Genomic DNA, 20,703 nt, shown 5'->3' with positions numbered 1-20,703 from the left:
TGAGTTCCTTTTATGTGCTTTTTGTCAGATGTTGTAATTTGTCTCATGTATACAATCACAGACTTTGTATAACTTGGAACATGTTTTGTGTTGAATAAATTTGTGCATGATTTTGAATAAGTAACCTTAATGAAGAAGGTGTCACGATGCTGATTTGCCAGGATCATTCAGATTTTTATAACATGCTGTCTGAAACAGAAATATTTTAAAATAATGACCTTTTAAACCAAAAGCATAATAATTCCAGGTTATGTTCAAGCATAGCTGAGACTCTTCTAGTATTCTGGTACACTTTGGTTCTTTCAGTGTCTGCAACAAAGAAGGCAACGAGTGTTTCAAGGAAAATGTGGAAACTATGTTAAAGAAAACTCCCTGCAATATTTTTCTTCAAATATTTCTTTAATTTCTGAGGAGGAAAAAAAAAAAATCCGGTAAATTGTAATAAAGCACTGCTCTTTTGACAATGGAAGCTGTCATTTCACCCCCAATGTTATTTTTATAGTTTCAAAACTTGTTCTTGGCCACTTTCCAAATATTTATAGCCTTTATATAATATCTCTTTATAAATATTCTCAAGCAAAATTCCAGTCTTGCAAACTCTTGCACACATGCTGAACTGTGCTACGTGAGGTAGTTAAGCATGTGAGTGTTTGCAACAGTGGAGCCTCAACATAAGTAGACTACATCTTAAATCACACTGACAGACCAAAGCACCTGCTGGAATTTTCACAGATATATGTGGATATCTGTGAAGGACTGGAATCTTTACATGTCAAGCAGAAAGGGAGATAATGCAAGGCACTGTGGAAGAAGTCCAGCATAAAGCTGGGAGGCTGGACGGAGTGACTTGACAAATTAGTTTGTGGAGCCCCAAGTAATGTTGCTGTTTCTTTTCTTTTTTTTAATGGTCTAAAGCAAGCTTGTCCTCTTCTGCCTTCATGAGGCACTCAGAAAACAGCAAAACCCATTTCTCATAAGCCACTGAGAATTTTGAAAGTGACATTCAGGATAGTCAGATCTGTGAAACTGAGAAAAAAATAAAGTAAATTAAAGCATTTTACTTTCTTATACAATTGTGACATTTCAAAATTGAAATGTTTTCAGTAGCCTTGGTAGTTGAAAAATAGGAGAACAAATGGCAATAATTTACTTCCTCTTGGTCTGGGGCATATTTGAGGAAGGCTGGTTAGCTGCCTCAGCTTCATGCACTTGAGGAAAGGGCAACTGGGTGCCTGGGCTCTCCCCTTCTCGAACGTCTTAATGGTGAAGCCACGGCTGCATTCATCACTGAAACAGCAGGTCCACATGGTCAACTGCGAGTCTGTCGTTTGAGGGGATCTGATTTTCCTGGCATACCCATCATGCAGTTTGTCCTCCCATTAACTTGCCACCCACAGCTGTTGTTTGTGTTCACGTCCATTGATCTGTGCTGTTGACCTTCCCCAAAAGCTGCTGTTGTCTCCCAGGAGGTAATACAGCTCAGCTTGAGCATTGTTTGAAGGGCTGACACCTCATCTTGTTTCAGTCTGTGAGTGTCTAAGCAACTGAGTAGAGTTCACTGGTTTACTTAAGGCTCCCCAGCTCAGTGGCAGGTGAAACACCAGCAGACCAGCTTTAGACCACACTTTTCTACTCCTTTACACACCCATACCTTCTCCTTTATTTCCATCTGTAAATACATGTGGCCTCTCCACCTCCTCCTCTGCTGAAACATCATGATCACCCACAAGCCCCCTATCCTACACCTTAGTGTCCTTTCCTGCTGAAGTACTCCCTCCTTATCTCCTCACAGCCTTCCTCCTAGCCTCCCCCGCTCCATCTTCATGGACTGCCTTGTCTGTGAGCATGGGCATACAAAACATCACAGCTGGAGGCCGAGTAGCACAGCAGGTGTTTCCAGCTAGCTAGGTTGAGTAGGAGAGCCTCTGAATCAGCCTGGGAGGAATCTTCTCTTGCCTACCTGTCAGCCTGTGAGACATGTTGCCACTCAGCTGCTAGCACACAATCTCCAGGCCAGATTCTGTGCAGATCTAGTTTAATTTGGTCTGAGTTGTGTGCAAGCTTTATTTTTGTGTCTGGTTTTCAAGAGCTTCCTCATCTTGCTCTGTTATTTTTATACTTTAGGTTCTATTTTAACCCTTAATCTACTGGTGACTATTCTGCATGTACACTGAAGGCTGGAGCAAACTTGCTCACCGCACCATTCTCCTGTCTATTAGAAGATATGCATGCTGCTGCTTTCCTTTCTGTTAGTTTAATGCCACCTTATAATGAATTTACAACTCTTACTTTCAAACATGTGTAAGAGCAAAAGGAACTACTGCACATTTTCAAAGGCACCTTACTTACTTACACAGAAGGCTATTCTCCCTTGAATACCCAGGAACTTGCAGGGAATTTAGGTGAGAAAAGGGTGTTAGCTGCTTAAGGCCTTCAAGCGATCAGGATGTGTAAATAATCATGTAAATAATCATAAAAAATGGTCTTGTGTAAAGACCAAACTGAAAAATCCTCTTTTAGATATTTAAAACCCATATCTTGCGTGATCTACAAAAGTTCCAGTGGATTTTTTTATCTCACTAAGCATTTATTTTTAGGTATCAACCTTGGTTTTTAAGCACTTTAGTTGTAAATGATCCTGGGATACTTTTGAAACTGTTTGCCTTATACCTTTTTTTGCCCATTGTTGAGGCATGACATTTTATTCCCTCAGTTTGTGGCCTCCACAGGTTTTAAAAATTTCTTTTAAAGGTAGCAGACTGACAAGTCTAATAACAGCAGGTTCTAGCCTAATTATTAAATGCTAACCTCTTGAGGTTGAACAACCTCTTCTGAGGTCATTAAAAATGCCCCAGGAGCTTTTATGTACCCTCCTCACATTTGCAACACATTTAAGGAGAAAAATCGTGCAGCTCATCACACTCCAGCCACCATGTGCATAGTGGTCATTCAGACAAAACCTCTCTGCCATTTCTTCTTCCTGTTCTGACATAACCCTCAGTCAGACAAACTCCCCAAACCATACACAGTTCACAGGAATCTAAAGGTATGAGTATGGGCATACTGTGAAACACAGTAAAGCAGCTCTCATTTACCAACACTTACTGCAGAAAATCAGGGCCATTTTAAATCCTCCTGACAACAGTCTCACACCAAGTTGTGCTGCAACTCTGAACGACTGACCTCCTTCGAGACTCTGGAAGTGCTTCTCCCTGTGATGTCAAAAGATATTACAAGTGCTTGGCCTTATGACTGTTGAGACATTTATTTATGTGCCTATGTTTGGATTTGTGTGCTGCACTCAAGATATGAATATTTCAGCCTATTACTCCTCCCTCCCAAGTGATCCATCTATAGACTGACATTTAATGGCACATTCACCGAGAGGAACAGATGAGATGTCTGAAGCAGTTTAAGAAGAGATATTTTCATTTCTAACAGCAGTCAGTGTATTGGGAACAGATGACGCATCCATCAGCTAAGTCAAACTGCTGGATTTTCCTGATGCAGTCCAAACTTCTATTATAGCCTCATTGACAGTAGTCAGTGATCTCTCAATGAAGTGTGATGTATTCAGTAACTGATGTGTGACCTTCTTTAGGGGGAAAATGAAGTCCAACAAGAAAAACTGTCCGTTCTGGGCTGCACACCATGGTCTGTGGTTTAGCTCCACTATCTCTAATGTCCCTGGTGCATACAAACAGTAAATAACTGCAACTGCTCAGCAAGAAGGTCTTGTGGCTAAGGTGTCCTTTTCATGAAGGCGAGAAGTATCCAAGTTTAAAAAATTAACTTTCTCCCTTATGTAAGCATCCCTTTATGGACTCGTATTCTGCTGTAGCACTTTGGTTTACTCTGGGTTGCTTTCCCACCACACAACAGAATCACTACCCTCCTCCTCCTCCTATTACATCATCCAAGGGCCAAAGTGATAGAAGATGACCTCATTTCCCCATACTACTGTGCATTGGTGTGCACACAATTGTGTCAGATGGGCCTTTGTGAGCATTTTGTGACTGTCCAGTTTATTTTCATTCACTTTCCTTGTGCATTAATCATGCAAAATGTACATCCCCTATTTCTGAATTGGCATGGCCTCTATTAGCCTTGACATGCTGCAAAGATTGGCTTGAATTCCTTCACTGGGAATTTCTCCTTGTCTCTATTTTTATCGGGGATGGCTCTTGCCTGGTTTTTACTCAAAAAGAGTGTTGCAAATTTCAGAGATGAGGACTCGGGCTTTTCAGCAGAAACCAGCTTTTCAACCAAATGTTCATAAATTTGGAAGACAGCAAAAAAAATACTGCAGAAGTGTTGTTTGGCTGTCTGACAGAGAAACTGATTATTTTTTACTGTTGCAGTAAAATTACCATATAAGGTTACTTTAAAGTTGTGCACAACATTACTACATTACTATATCTAACATTCTATTTAAATAACAAGGAGATAGGGAGGGGAAAGCTAGAGGTTGGGACACTGTACCAAGGCTGTCTGCAGTAACATGCTTTATGATATTTATTGTTTTGCTTTTTTCCTTCTAAAGCACCTAAGGCCAGAATCAACTTTTGTTCACAAGCATAGACACACCATTTCCATTGTTTTCAATGGGAGCTGCTTATGCATCTGAAGATATCCCCTAGGCTCTATAAGTGTGATAACGCCCCAGCCAAGGAGTGAAGGTGTCTCTCCTCTCAGTTTTTATATTTTATAATACAATGACTATACTCCAGACACATACTTTGTTAATCTGAAAGAGTTGAGAGGAAGCACCCCTATCCTTGAGCCCCTGCTCGTGTGTGTAAAAGGAACATATATTTCTGGTTTTTCCATGTGGAAGACATTAAAAAAAGAGGAGATATTTGCTGCCTACAGCTTTATTTTGTACACTTCGCCTAGCCCATCTGAGAAGTCCAGATTGGAGAGTACATCACTGTGATTGTGTTCCTGTGTGAATCTATACGTGGAGGGTCAGTAGACTGCACAGCAGAGTCCGTGCTCAGATCCGTCACTCCTCGATTTCTAAATGACATTTTCTTCCTCCCTTGACCTTGTAGCTCTCTGTTACCCAGTCTCTGAATAATCATCCAGGACAGACAGACCCCTGAATTTTGAATAAGGCAGTGCCAATAGGTTATTAATCTCACTGTGCAGCTTTGATTCTTCTTTGAGGTCAGAAGTCTCTCTGCCAGGACCAGTTGTGTGAAATGAAAGATGGGATTAACCTAGAGACTGGGGGCCTTCTCTGTCAACCTGACACCTTTGATCAAACGATAAACCCTGAAAACTACCTGAAACTGACATGGCACTGGAGTTTTGGCTCTGGCCACAGGTAAAATACAGTACTGCAGAATTTGTCATCTGCCCTACAGATGAACCCTGGTAGATTCACATGTGGACTGTTCCTATGTCGAACTCTCCTCTCAGGCTACAATGTTGGAACCGCTCTTTAAACTCTCAGCATGACAAATTATTTACTACAGGTTACAAAGGACTATCCTTGAAAATGGGGAGTAAAAATGCAGTCTTCATGATTAAGAGTTTAAAAGCTGTGAATCATGAATGAGACCACACCTTAATCTTAGGAAGCAGTAAGATTTAAGATGCATCTTAGATTTCCCTCGTTATCTTTCTTAAAAGATACCCTCAATCTTCTGCATATCTCAGACTCTATTCTGAAGTGTGGAACTCTTCCTGGGCACATGCAACGTCTCTAGTTTGGACACCATATAGCGCATAAGCATTGGAGGTGACTGGAGACAACTGGGGAATCACAAAAAAGCATGAGGGCTGCTTTACTAAGTCTCCTAACAGAAGATATTAGTTGCCTCATAAATATCATACACTCTTGTGTCTAGTATTAGACAGTATGAGTCTGTACTACTACAGGATTGAAGATTTAGACCAGTTTTCCAGTTTACTCCAGTAATGTGTGTTTCAATACACTTTAGTACCTCCAAAAGTTTGCCATCATTTCCTAGACTGGGATCTTCTCTGCTTCATTTGCTATTCATGCGACTGTAAAATAAATAGTCCACCAGAAGCATACAAAGGAAATTTTACACTCAAAACCTGGAGTGTAGTTTTTTGGTTTTTTTTCTTTAAGAGAATATATGAATTTTGTCTTAAGAGATATGAGGTTTGGCCAATTTCTTGCTCATATGCATAAGGTATGAAGTCTGGGTAATACATGAAAAATGTAAATGTTCACATAGCTAGAAACTCTAAGCAGATAGTCAGAGACGAGAATATGAAGAATTCTGGTAGAGTGTTTCCATGTTGTTTAAACTCTGGTGTTAAGTTACTTCTAGTGGAAGATGACGCAAACTGAAGTTTCCCATTTTTCCAAAGAAATACACAAAACACAGTCAGTGACATAATAAACCTCCCAGAGATTTTTCCTTCAGGCTGTCTTCACCAGCTGTAGAAACCTAAACAGACATGGAACTGAGAATCTCATTGGCCCATCAAGGGTCAATTGTGATTCTGGATTCAAAAAGCTGGAGAAAACATTTCTTGCATATTCAAATATTAACATAAGTCTTCTTTGAAAGTTACAACACTTATAAAAATAGATAAATACACAATGTAATGCCTTTGAAGGAAGTTTGTTTCTAACCCTAGCAAGCAAGAATTTGATTAGAGTCTAAATCAGGAAAAAGAGTTTTCTTTAGAAAATCATCCCATGAGTAATATGACAGTGGATATTTTTATTATTCTTAGATACAATTAATTCCTTTCTGTATCCCTCTTTGCCTCTGTTTTCTTGAAGTCAACAATTATACAAATTTTGCCTTTTATCAGTTTGACAGTTTTTACCTTTTTTATTTGTTCTTCTATTACAAGATAGAGCAAAAAAAGGATCTTCTGACCGTTGTGGAACCATTCAGTATTTTGCAGGTTCCTTTCTGCATGGCCACAAGGACTAACAAATGTCTATTTAAAAATATTTATTTATCATTGTTGTAAAGGCAAATATGAACCTTAGTTAATGTGGATATTACATGGAACAGTGATCAGAGTAGAAGGTGGATGTCAAGTGGAAGTAGCTCAATGAGTTTCTTGCTCAATATTAATTTATCTGAATGATGCCTAGAAGAGCATTATCAGTGTCATTTATCTGAACAAGGTCTATTTAGCTTGTACTTCATTTCTAGAGGTGTAGGAAAGACTTGTCCCTTTAATGGGTTAGTGTTCAGCCATGCATTTCATGTACTGTCAGTGTGTCCTGTTCTACAAGTACTTTTTTGAAAGACACACCCTCAGCTGTTCCATTTTCCCAGTCCTCTGAAGAATGATATTCTTAGGAAAAATATAAAATAGCTTAGATAATATTATGGGATCCCTAGCTGGCAAAGATCATAAAAAATATTCTGTAAAGATGATATATCCCTTCATACTGGCACAGACTGATCCTTGTAAAAGCTAACTGTTTTCCTTATGACTTCAAGTTTTAAATTTCTCTCAGCTTTCTTGAGAATCATGTACTCATCTGTCTCGCACAATAAAAAAAAATCATACACTCAGTGCTTACCAATGCCAATTACTTTTAGAAGAAGTCATCTTGTGTGTGTCATGAAATAGTCACTAGACAGCTCAAACTATTTTCCAAATGTAAATATCTGTCTGTGAATCATTACCAGAGGCAGATGGGGCACAAATCAGAATTCATATGAAATATTTTTTTTTTTTTCAAAAAAAAGTCTCTATGTAGGTCTATAATAAAAGAGCTCATTTGAATGACTTATATAATAGATTTGGGGACCTATCACTGCACAGAAAGTACCCATCAAGCTAAATATTTTAAAGTTATTAAAAGAAACCCATTTTACTCTACTATGGGAAAAGTTATTTACATAGGCACCCATGACATTGATTTATGCATAACTGGATATACAAGAACAAAATTACATTGAGGTTTCAAATGGGAAAAGTATCTTAAAATCAAACTACAGGTTCCCTGGACATTTGTACAGATTGATAATAGATAGGGCCTTTATATCTAATCTAAGGCAATATTTTCAATTCAAATCACAGCACACACAAGACAACCATGTGATCAGGCCCAGTCAACACGGGTTTATGAAAGGCAGGTCCTGCCAAAGTAACCTGATCTCCTTCTACGACAAGGTGACCTGCTTGATGGATGAGGGAAAGGCTGTGGATATAATGTACCTGAACTTCGGTAAAGCCTCTGAGACTGTTCCTTACAGTATTCTACTTGAGAAACTGTCTGCCACTGACCTGGACAGGCACACACTCTGCTAGCTAAAAAACTGTCTGGATGGCCAGCCCCAAAGAGCCATGGTAAATGGAGTTAAATCCAGTTGGAGGCTGGTCACCGGTGGTGTCCTCCAGGGCTCAGTGCTGGGTCCAGTCCCGTTGAATATCTTTACCAATGATCTGGAAGAGGAGATTGAGTGTACCTTTACCAAGTTCACAGGTGACACAAAGCTGGGAGAAGTGTTGATCTGCTGGATGGTGGAGAGGCTCTACAGAGGGATCTGAACAGGCTGGATCGATGAGCTGAGACCAGCGGGATGAGTTTTAACAAGGCCAAGTGCCGAGTCCTGCACTTGGGGCATAATAACTTCATGCAGCGTTATACCCTTGGGGAAGAGTGGCTGGAAAGCTGCCTGGCAGAGAAGGACCCGGGGGTCTTGGCTGATAGACAGATGAACATGAGCCAGCAGTGTGCCCAGGTGGTTGAGAAGGCCAATAGCATTTTGACCTCTATCAGAAATGGCATGGCCAGTAGGACCAGGGAAGTGATTGTGCCCCTGTACTCAGCACAGGTGAGACCGCACCTCAAACACTGTGTTCAGTTCTGGACCCCTCGTTACAAGAAGGATGTTGAGGCTCTGGAGCATGTCCAGAGCAACAAAGCTGGTGAAAGGGCTGGAGAACAAGTCTTATGAGGAGCAACTGAGGGAACTGGTTTTGTTTAGCCTGGAGAAGAGGAGGCTGAGGGGAGACCTTATTGCTCTCTACAACTACCTGAAAGGAGGTTGTAACAAGGTGGGTGTTGGTCTCTTCTTCCAAATGATAGGTGATAGGATGAGAGGGAATGGCCTCAAGTTGCACTAGGGGAGGTTCAGATTGGACATTAGGAAAAAAATCCTCACAGAAAGATTTATCAAGCCCTGGCACAGGCTTCCAGGGAGGTGGTTGAGTCACCATAACTGGAGGTATTTACAAGACGAGTAAATGAATTGCTTAAGGATATGATTTAGTAGTGGACAGGTATGGTTGGGCTTGATGATCTCAAAGGTCTTTTCCAACCTAGTGATTCTATGACTCTATAATTCTATGGTTCTATGATATCAAAGGATGAAATCTACTTCCTCAAGCTTCAGAAATCCAGAAGCATAGCACATAGCTTACTCTCATCTGTGCAAAGATGTAGGCAGTTGCAGAGGATAATTATTACACGTATTGGAGACTCCTGTCACAGGGTGGAAGAAGGCAGCTGCCTTTTCTTGAACTGAGGGATACTGAAAGGTTACACTGGATAATTAAGTAGATGCACTTCAGGTTCATGATGGAGTAATAGGGAGACATGATGCATCAACCAAAAGATTGTTAGAAGCTGAAGGCTTGGACATCTCACTTTTACGGGATGCGAGGGAGTTGTAGGGATTGGAGAAGAGGAAAAAGGTGGAACTAGGACCCTGTGTAGTAGGAAATGGGCACGACTTAGTGGTGTTGGTCTGAGAAGCTAGGAGAGCTTGTGTTATTAAGTAGTTGTTCATAATGATCTGGTGAAAAAAAATGTCCTTCCCTTTGGGGAAATGTAAAATGTTTTTATGAGTGTGCATATTGAGTTTAGGGGAATATGGATGGCCCAGAGACATCAAACTGCAGTGAATTTTGAGCTGAGAACGCTTGATCCACATATCCCCAGACTGAGATCCCTTGGATCCTTTTTGCTTCAATTTATTGTGCAACAAAAGGGGAACAGAAAAAGCAGACATGGTGCTGTTGGCAAAGCATCATGTAGCTAGCACTGCAGAGCTTGCAGTCTTCAATCGAATGAGGACAACCTCAAGAATAATGCCTTCTATCAGTAAGGACAGTACTCGTGCCCTCCTCTCAGCTATATAAGAACTATTCTACTATGTTTAAACAAATCCAACCCCTTGAGAGCATATGCATACTAGGTGACAGTGTTGGGTACTAGGATAAAGGTACAATGTGATAGTGAATGGTATGCAACATGTAAGGCAAAAATCTATCACAGGCACTTTCTTATTGTTTAAATTTTGAAACATAATATTAAGAATGCATCCTCATTTAATTGTCCTCTTTACCTTCTTTTCAAAGCTTCCATTATCTGACTACAGAGCCTTTGTCACTTGCTTTGTAGTCTATACATGTACAGTGCACATCTTTTAAAAAGGAAATATCTGGACAGTGTTATAAAAGAAATTCTTGCCAGTGCAGCACAAGAAAGCATCCGTACTTCTGAGCTGTGGTATCACAGTCAATGGATATTTCTGCAGTGGTAAGATAGCCATTTTCTTCCTTTTGCCATTGAAATTGTTTGTAGCCTGTATGACCAATTTCTACCCAACTGTGCAGCACAGGTGAACAGCTATACAATGAGCTGGGGAAAAAAGGAGCTTTATTCATGTTGAAAGTCTGAAATTAATAAAAATGTACAAATCATCAGAGACAGAGTAAAACTTCCCTACCTTTTAAGGCTTGGTTGGCCAAGCCTGACATAGTGGGTGTATCAAAGCTGAGTGATGTGAAGATCTCCTCACCTACCTATACTGTGCATCTTGAACATAGACCAGCTGCAGGTGTATGGGTGTCAGTTTGGTGTGTGCCATACATCTCATAATCCCCAGTTTCCTTTGGAGAGGAGCTGTGGTGTGTGGACCGTCGGACAGCTGTGATGCACATCTTCCCATCTGGATTCCCAGAGAAGCCAGACTGTCACAATTCTGCAAAGATCACTGACCTTGACTATCAGGCAGATTCGTGTCTTCTATGGGTGCACGGACTGGACTTCCAGGTGTCAGTTCCCATTCACTGTAGCTATGCAGATCTACCACAAGAAATGCATTCCCTGGCATCAAGTGAGAAATTATCATCAACTCATCTCTAACTCATTGATGAAGCCTCAGCCAGGATTAGTGGTAGTTGCATAAGGCATTTTCCAGATATGTAAGGAAACCTTTCCCACATGGATGCTGAGTAGACAGTCGGACTCTTTATGTGGCACAGGAAGATAGATAACTAGTTAAGACTTCTGACTTCAGAGACTGGACATCTTTTTAAGGTCATCTCTAGTCTCAGTCAAAAGGCAGCTTCATCCAGTTGACAGGGCCGTAGGTAGATACTCGATCGTTTGAGCTGGTGGGTCAAAAGTGACTGGTTTTTATGACAACTTAATTATTTCCTAGCTAGCCAGAAAAGTTGGTTCAACCTAACCCAAAGATTAAACACAGTTCAAGTCAGCCTTAAAAAATCAGGAACTTCCCTTCCACTGAAAAATCCCTAGAAGATGAAGATCTGCATACTTTCCTCCTAGTCTTTACATTGATTACAGTGGCCTTTGATTAAGGCCGTGAGTGAATTTTTTGGTAACACTGACTGCATGCTGAATAAATGCTTATAGAGCAGAAGGTTAAGAATTTCATAACCTGAAAAGCTGAATCTCTTGTTTTTTTCTGTATCAAAAGGAATACCAACTTCCTCAGACAGCATTGCTATGTTTGAGCTCTGGCTTTGAAGAGTCTGGCTACAGACCACACAAATCCTCCCCAGCCTGACCTGTACATCACTTATTTACCTACAATAAGCTGGTGAAGGGGGTTTGTGCTGTACCTTGCTGTAGTGGCACTTGCCAAGTAACTTTCAAACTGGTTGGTTTTGGTGCCATCAGCCCCTCTGATGGCTACCTCAGCTGGCATGAACATCTTTAGCATCCTTGCTTGGCTTTGGCTTTTGCAGCCCATGTTAAGCACATGATGCAAAACCTTTAGCATTATCAGCCAGCACAGGCTAAAACTATATAAAAGTCAATATGACTGCCAGTTGCAGTGCAGGTTTATCCCAAGGTTTCCAAACACATTCTACCCTCTATTCTTTGTGCTTGATCCTTTGCATTATTTTACTGTAAAGTGCAATGATTTCCCCCTCTCTTTTTATATAATCTTTTCTTCAGTTCTTCAGTGATGCTAATCTCCAAAGCATAACTGGTGTTATAGCTAGAAAGTTTAAAAATTAATAAAATTGAGCATAGTCTGCTTCATTTGGGTCTTGCATGAGCTATGAACCTTGCCTGTTTCAGAGCTTGAAAAAACTCAGACATGCTCATGACCATTATGAAGTACAACAGTACTATTCAGGCTGCGGAAGGGACATGATATCCCCAAAAGCCTTTTCTGCCCCTCTGATTATTTAATACCTGCCAGCCACTTGTTTAAGCATTGGTGACTTTAGGATGGATAATCAGGGACAGGCTGTTTATCTGGAGAGACTGGGAGAGAGCAAAAGGGATTTGCCTGCATACAGCATTCCTAATTGTTTTCACCATTTCAGTGTTTGGGTGATATCACATTTATAGACACTTCCTCAAACAAAGGGAATGAAAAAAAAGAAAATAAAAGCATAATTCATGAATCAACTAGCCTACAACCTGCCTGCACAAACCCATGTCAAAAACTGTGACTGGGGGAATGCAGATCAACTCCTTCAGTGAGCCATTGGCTCCTGTACCTACCATTCATGTTTAGAAAGCAAAGGAAGGATCAGAGTTCCCCTAAATCAAAATTATAAGTGGCTCATTATGCCTCAATAGAAGGACTATTTGGGCCCACACTCACCTAGCTATCAGTCTTCTACAACACAAAAAAAAAAAAATTATTGTTTTTTGCTTGCCTTTGAAAGGGACAATTGCACCAGATTTCATCACAGCCCTTCTGCGGCTTTCTTTGAAGTTAAGCAGATAAACACTGTTATCGAGGTCTACAGGGACTCTGTCTAAACTCGTTATACATATTTGTTGGAAATGAAAATGTGAGCTGGCAGCAAACCAGGATTCCCTCATCTTCTCTTGCTTGCTTTCTGACCCCCAAGAGATGCTATGGATGTGTACACGCTGTACGTGGGCTTTTCCTCCCAGAATTTACAGGATCTTGGCTACTGCTAGAGAGAGCCTAGGCCCTCAGCTAATCTCAGGATGGTTTTACCTTTTATGGCTACTATATTTATTCAGAATTTACCTTTCCTTTACTAATTACATGGCAACACAAGCACACATATTCTTGCTGGGTGGGGTGGGTTGCGGAGGGGATGTGTGTGTACATCTCCTTCAGAGGCAATCTGCACAGCTTCTGTTTCCTGTCATTTGCTTTACCTGTGGACTTAGGTATAAATTCCTGCTGCAGGTCCTCACAATTAATCTGTAAGGGTCACCGAGCAGTCAGAGGGAGGAAAAGTAGACCGTCAATAAATATATAAAAATTCAGAAGAACTTTTTCTGCCCTCTGTGAATCAATGATATTGTTCTTTAGGATGTCAAATGAAAATGTGTTACTGGTTACAAGATAACCTTAGAGAACAGCTAAAAATCAAACAGAAATTTCTTAACTATCTCCTTGTCAGCTAAGAGCATCACAGAGACCATTGTTACCAGCATATCTTATAAGCTTGCTGCATGCAAATAGCACTTGATTTATTTCACAAGCTTGCAGATAAAACCCAGTGATCATTTGAATTGCTGCTAGCCTGAAACATACTACAGAAGTATGAAGAGTACTCAGGAAACAAAAACTCAGGGAAATATGTGTGAAATGTAATCTTGTTACCATTTGCCACATGCTGAACTCATGTGTCATCAGTACAGGAAATGAATAAGCTATAGATCAGGAATATCCTTTAGATCTAGGAGACAAGTTGTAGGTGATTTTTCATTGAGCTAACCTCATAGTCTAGACAAGTTTTCAAAATGTATGGAAACTGTTCTCCCTATCCTGGCAATACTGCCCACACTTTTTTTCCTTGCTTCGTGTTTATTATTGTGCTTAATTGGCCAAAATGATTGGCATGTTTCTGCTTTAATACAAATTCTCCAGAGTCAGGGGTTGGGGCTTAGCAAAGGGATTAGAATAGGCCTTACTTAATCTTAATGGATTTCTGTCTAGTGCAAAGCAACCAAAGATGAAAACAATAAAACTACATACTTTCAATGGAGTCACTAATTTTCCTTCTCCTTAGTCCTCCAAACTAAATATCTTCTTTAGATTTCTCTTTTCTGTGTGACATTTAATCACAAGCATTAATGCGTGCTCTGATGCAGTTTTTAATCAGTATATTCATTATTTAATGGAGCACCTATTTCTTTTTTTCCTCCTCTTATATCTAGGAAAACATTTTTTCATTAAATTGTTACTTTCTAAAGATGCAACTGACACAAGCATGCAGAGCACAAAGCACGAACCAGATGGGGTTGTCACCTGTGAAGAGACTGAGAACAAGTTTTATTTCCCTCAAGGAATCCTGTCTGTGTGCTACTATCATGAAAATGTCCATTTCCTGGCTCCAAGCTTAAGCCAAAGGAGCCTGCTGCCAAGTGATTACCTGCCTGTTTTGGCATTTACTGCTTGCTTCCTGTCTCAGAGCCATACATTGCTGGAGATGGGACAGAAAGGTCACAGATTGAGATTACTTAGGTGTGGCTGACAAAACCAGCACTGTGGTCATTCTTCATATTGCCATTATTTCTCCTTAGCAATTAGAGATGTACCACTCTCTGAACTCTTAAAAGACAGACTCCAGTGGCACTGTGTGGTATAGTTGCAGTACAAAGTGGATGGATGGTAAAATTCATCCTTGATCTGTGAGTAGATGAACTACCTGACTCCGTGGAGTTTGAAGTGTAGAACTTGAAGCAATCAAAGATATCTGCACCTGCTACAATCATCAGTAAAACCACTGTCCTGGTACTGCTTATGCTTCCTTCACCCACTACAAGTGTATATAGGCGTACATGTATGCAGGTAAAGGTCTGCTGTTTCATAAGCTGACACAAATCTTCTGAAATTTCACAAACTGCAAAGTCTCTGTTTTCCCATGACTTTGGACTCCTCCTCTTGTGCTTAAAATCCAAGTGAATTCTCCTTGGTCATCTTGAGTCTGCACAAATCACGTGCCAAGCAGCAAGGTGCTCAGGAAAGTTTGCATTTAGTTTTGTTTAATGTCATATGGAACTTTTGTGCACAGAAACTTCAAAACACTCAAACAGGAATTTGAAGTCTTTAGCCCTTTTTTTCCTGAAGTCCAGAATGGCAAAATCACCTACATGGCAGGGCTCTGCCTCCTGCCGCTCTCCCCTTGGTTCTTCTTCCTCTGGCCATGACAGAGCTCTCTGATAATCACAGTCTCCAACTACCACACCTTGCAGTTCAGACCCCCAGCCATGCATAAGAGCTTTGACCTTTATGTTCAGAGCCTGAGGTGGCTATATAGTAATAATAGCTCTTTAGGGAAGTTAAACTATAGGTAGGCTGATCCCTATCCCGAATCTACAGGACAGCACTAGCCTGAGAGCTTTGTGACATGAGCATCCTTTCTCATAAATGAAAAAGATTTGCCTGAAGAAATCCAAAGCCTCCCCTTCTCTTGCTATAGTTTTTTCTCTGCAGATTTTTCCCTGTGCTCTCAGGAAAATTGCATGTGGAGCCTACATTACTGAGACAGAACATTAGGGCAGCCGGACATTTAATCTGACTCAGAATGGCACATATTTGCACTCTCCTCTTGTTTAAACTAAACATCATCCTTCATGATAAATAGCTCTAATGGCCTATTTTCAAATCTGTAGATCAACTATACTGCTAGGTTTTGGTGCTCCAGAAAGGTAGAGTAGGGATTATTGAGGCTTTAGAGAGTTAAAGAGGAGATTAAGTGTAACCCACATTGAAGGTGTAGTAAGGAAAGCAGAAACTAACCAAATTAAAAAAAAAGAAAACCACAAAAAGCAAAGAGGAAAGTTATTGAGAGAAAAATCTGGATTTTTTTTGTTTGGTTGTTTTTTTTTTTTTTTCATCATGAAGGAGCACTTAAAAAGAATACGCCTCATGGTCATAATATACACTTCTCACTGGCAGCAGGACTAGCAACTCTTTAGGAAACTCCTGTGACCTGAGCTGTGCAAAGTACACTAATAAATGTTACTAAAAGACCTCGGAGCTCAGAGTACTTGATCAATTTAAAATCTGTTTCTTGTGACTCAGCTTTTGTGTCACTTGATATATCACACCTGATATACATTTCCTTTTGATGTGTTTTGTATATTAACGTTCAAGTTGCAAGAAGGGGGAACAGAGGTAGAGATGAATGTGAACAGCCAGGAGTCCTAATCTTTGAAATGATCCTCCCAAGAGCTTTAAGTGAAAACACATGCAGAATTTTAAAAAATGTAAATAAATCATCCACAATTGTTCTAGAAGTCTTACCCTTTTTGTTCATCTTTGCCTCTAGCCAAGAAACTGTCTACATTCTTAGTCTAAACATATCCCCCTTGTCTTTAATTTTTCATAATTAAATACACTTTCCATGGTTTGCAATCCAGCTGAGGCAGGTCTAGATGACTGCCTTTTCATGTTGTTATAAATAGAGGCCCTCACTGAAGAAAGAGGGAAGAAATCTCCAAGTAAAACATGAAACAAAACAAGACCCAAACCAGATTTAAACATCTCCAGAACTTGTTTATGCCTTCTCTGACTCCACAGCACTCGGCTGAAACAATAAACAAGTGCAGGCATGTCTGGTGCATTAGCTTTAGCCCTGCATGTGCCTGGAGAAGGTGTGGTGCTTGGAGGTTGTGACTAGCCTTACCATCCTCTGTGCCCATCTCTCTGCATTTTGAGATAGATGGGAGTGCTTCCAGAAATTCCTAAATGATAGCTGTGGTTTGCAGCTTTACTTTCAGTTCTTCCTGTGTGATATCAGAAATGATGTGGCTTTTTTCTATGTTTTATTTGCAGTCTGCACATGTCAGAATTTCACAATAGTCTGTGACAGAGACACCCAAATTACCAAGACATTTACTATAACTCAGGAACAGCTGAACAATGATCTTCCTGGGCTGAAGTTAAGGGAGAATAGGATGGGAAATATTAATTTGTCTGCTGTAAAGAACTGACTTTGTTCATTGAGCACAATTTGAATCTGAACAGAGTTCTGATTAAGGTCTGGAAAAGTTGAGGGGTACGTACTCTTAAAAACTGTCATTTGCAAACAATAGCCACCATTTGCAGTTAGACTAGTCTCAGTGTTTGTAATATTTAAAGAACTTCCTTTAGTAAGTGCAGAAAAGTATAAACTATAATGAAAACTCTGAGACAGCTGTATCTGCTTATCTTAGGTAAAACTGAAAAGCTTTCGAAGGCCACTGTTCTTTATGCTTCTTTATTTCTGGTCACCTAAACACAGATGTATGAAAATAGACATTGGCACCAAAAATGAAAAGGGAGATTTTTGGCATTTCAGGTATGACTGAAAGAAAGATCAGTTCTGTCGTATATTTTTAATAGACATTTCAGAAGAATTATTTATGTTAATTTCAAAAGTCTCTGTAGTTCAAAAAAGAACCATTATCTTGGATCTATTTATCTCCAAATTATCAGTATTGCTTCTAGCCCTCTTACTAGTTAGCTCACTCTCTGTTTTAAACTTAATTTCTTTGCTGACATAGAAGACAGTCTTGTGAGACAATGCAAATGAAGACATCTGGGACTCATTCCCAAGTAGCTACTCGTTTCAGATGCTCCTTCTTCAAAATCATTAGATGTGCAATTTGCAGGTTCATAATCCCTTGAGGAAAAAAAATGCCAATTGATGCTCAGTAGCTAGAGACTGATAAGAAAAGAGTGCATTTCCAGGAGCATGACTTATGGAACCACAGACTCTTCTCAGAAGAGATGCATGAGGGTCAGATTCAAATACAGCCAAAGCTTGTTTCTTCAGCTCTTTCATTTAGGACAACCACAACAACAGCTCTTCACATATATTTACTGTGTGCTTTGAAAGTGCCTGCTGCCCCTGCTACAAGACTGAAGGACACTGTGACCAATGTCAGAGTCCTTGAAACGTCTTAGTGCAGATCATGCAAACATAGATCACAATCCTTTTTAGATTATTCTGTTGTTCATTTCTTATATCTCTTTAACAGCTTGCTCTGTCTCATGGTATTTTCTGACTTTGGTTCCTGGGTTTCCACCTGCAGTTTTATAAAGATTAATCTTCCTGTTGCCGTTTCTCAGCTATTTGTCCTGTTCCACCCTAACTTCACTATGATTTAGCCTTTCTATTGCTTTTCTTCTCTGAAAGTTACATGGTATATAGTCACACAGCATATTTGTAGTATTTAACAGACATTTCTTCAGAGTGAAGGAATTCATATTATGAATTTTGGATTATTTGTATTATTGCTTGCTTCTCATATATTTTCATGGTTTCCTTAGGAAAAAGAAAAAGTATCCACGAAGAAAAAGATACCACAGTTTGGTACACTGTGGGTGAATATCCAGTATAACCAGAGATTAAATGATGCAATGTTTCAAGTCAGAAAAAATACCCACAACTTGTTAACCGAAAATTTACCATCCATTGTTACATTTATGCATAACTGCAGATGTTATGTTAGTCTGTTAGCAGTGCTAACATCCAGCATGGTAGAGGCCATCTCTCTCTCACATTTCAGACTTAAGACCGTATTTAAAATATAGCTTATATTTGATGTCCCTGTTTGCACTGTGCTTTCGAAATTTTCAGTGCAAACACAAGTTACAATAAGCGCCTTTCTGTACGTGCAGCTCCCCATTTTACCCAAACATGCTGCTAAGAAACCAAACAGCCACTCCTTGTCCCAGGAAAGGGGAAAAGGCTGTTCAAGAAGCCTGTGGTTGGGTGAGGGCAAACATGAATGACTCACCAGCTTACGTGGTTGTGCTGTGGTGAAGCGGATGTAATCCCACTTTGACACCAGGTGATGGATTTGAGAGAGCAGACTTCTGTAGATACCCAGGTCATTTTACAAACAAGCAGGGTGGTTTCCATCCCCACCCATGTAAGCTAAGCATGCATGTAAGTGTGCTGAAACCCAAGGGGGTTTTGTTTATAACCCAGCACTCGTCTGGTTTCTTTTCACCAGGGGCTATCAAGTCAAGCACAGCTTCTGCTGCAGCAAATCCCTAAACTGCTAAACAACAGCAAAGAGAGGTGAATGCCAGACGAAAAAACATTCTATTGTACTCGGTTTCTCATAGGTTTTGGTAAAGCTGGTATAACATTAACGACGTGATGCAGGGCAGGACCCATTATGCCATTCCTACAATCCACTAATAAAAACTAAATTAATCAAGTAATTTTCTCAGCCAGAATAGGCCTCTTGACCACTGCAGCTCTAGTCTTATAAGTGTAAGAAGAAAGAGAGTTAAAATTCAAGTTCCTTGACCATTATTCAGTTTGGATTACTCATCCAAAAAGACAACAAGGAAAAACACAGGTAATGAAAATTTGGGGAACAAACAGAAACTTACAACAAATGGATAAGAGTAGAATATTTCCAGTCCACCTTTCTTTCAGCACGTATTGGGTGTTCCTAGTTTTCACTCTGATGTGCAAACAGAAAAGTACTACCTGCAGCTCAACAGTTATCCTATGCACTTTGCAGTGTCATGGAACCATGAAGACTGAATCACTTCAGGATAAATGCTCTTGACTCTTTCAGTGCACCATTGGAGGGGATCACATGTGACTTCTCAGAGGAACGCAACATAATGATACCATTCTTATAGACATAACATTCAGGCCAGTACTAAAAAGCTTTTAAAGACATAGTCTGAGGTCAAAATTTAAGAAATTGGCCGATGATGTTTGTGGGCAGTATTTGCTTTCCAGCCCAGGACAAAATCTGGAAAGATTAGAAAAAAATAAAAAATGAAAAAATAGAGAAATACAGCAGAAGAGCATAAGGAGAACCCAAAAAAATCCACCCAACAAACAAAGAAAAAAATAAAGAAAACAACAACAAACAAACAAACAAAACAAAACAAACCAGAAGAAGGCCTCTGAAATCTGAAAGATAGAAATGTAACATATGATTCAGTTTCTTTAGAAGTAAAATCTCAAAGACACTCAAAAATTTCTTTCATTTCAAAAACAGTTGCCTACAAATTCCAAAAGAACATGGTATGAGCTTTTTCTCCTTTTTGTTCTGTTCATTAGCAGTAGCTTGCTTTGTCTTTTTAATTACCTAAATCTTGCCTTTTCAAGTCCAATTAACTGGATTAACCCTGTTGTTCAGATAGCAAAGTTTGACTCCAATATAAGCCCCACAAAGGGATTTGCATGAAAAGCAATTTTTCTACCTCTAGAGCCTCCACCATCTCCGACTTAGTCATGGAGAGTCCATGCCAGCTGACCTGAAAGCCATACTGGCTTGGTGCCTGGCTATAACTTTCATGTTTCTGAGCAGTGGCCAAAGAAGTCTGTCAGAAAGCAAAACGTATGGAAGCCTTTTCTCTTGGAACAGGAAGGGCTGAATATTGAAGTAAAAGGTCCAGCAAACACTGATGTGGCTCTTTTTCAGAGCTGTAAAGAAAACAAAATAGTTTCTTGTCGTGCCTGAGAACTGCTGTGTGAGCAACAATGCAGAGAATGAGCATTAGTAACTTTGCATCCATGCAA

This window comes from Cuculus canorus, chromosome 1, assembly GCF_017976375.1.
Source record: "Cuculus canorus isolate bCucCan1 chromosome 1, bCucCan1.pri, whole genome shotgun sequence".
NCBI lineage: Eukaryota > Metazoa > Chordata > Aves > Cuculiformes > Cuculidae > Cuculus > Cuculus canorus.
This window is presented reverse-complemented; position numbering follows the sequence as displayed.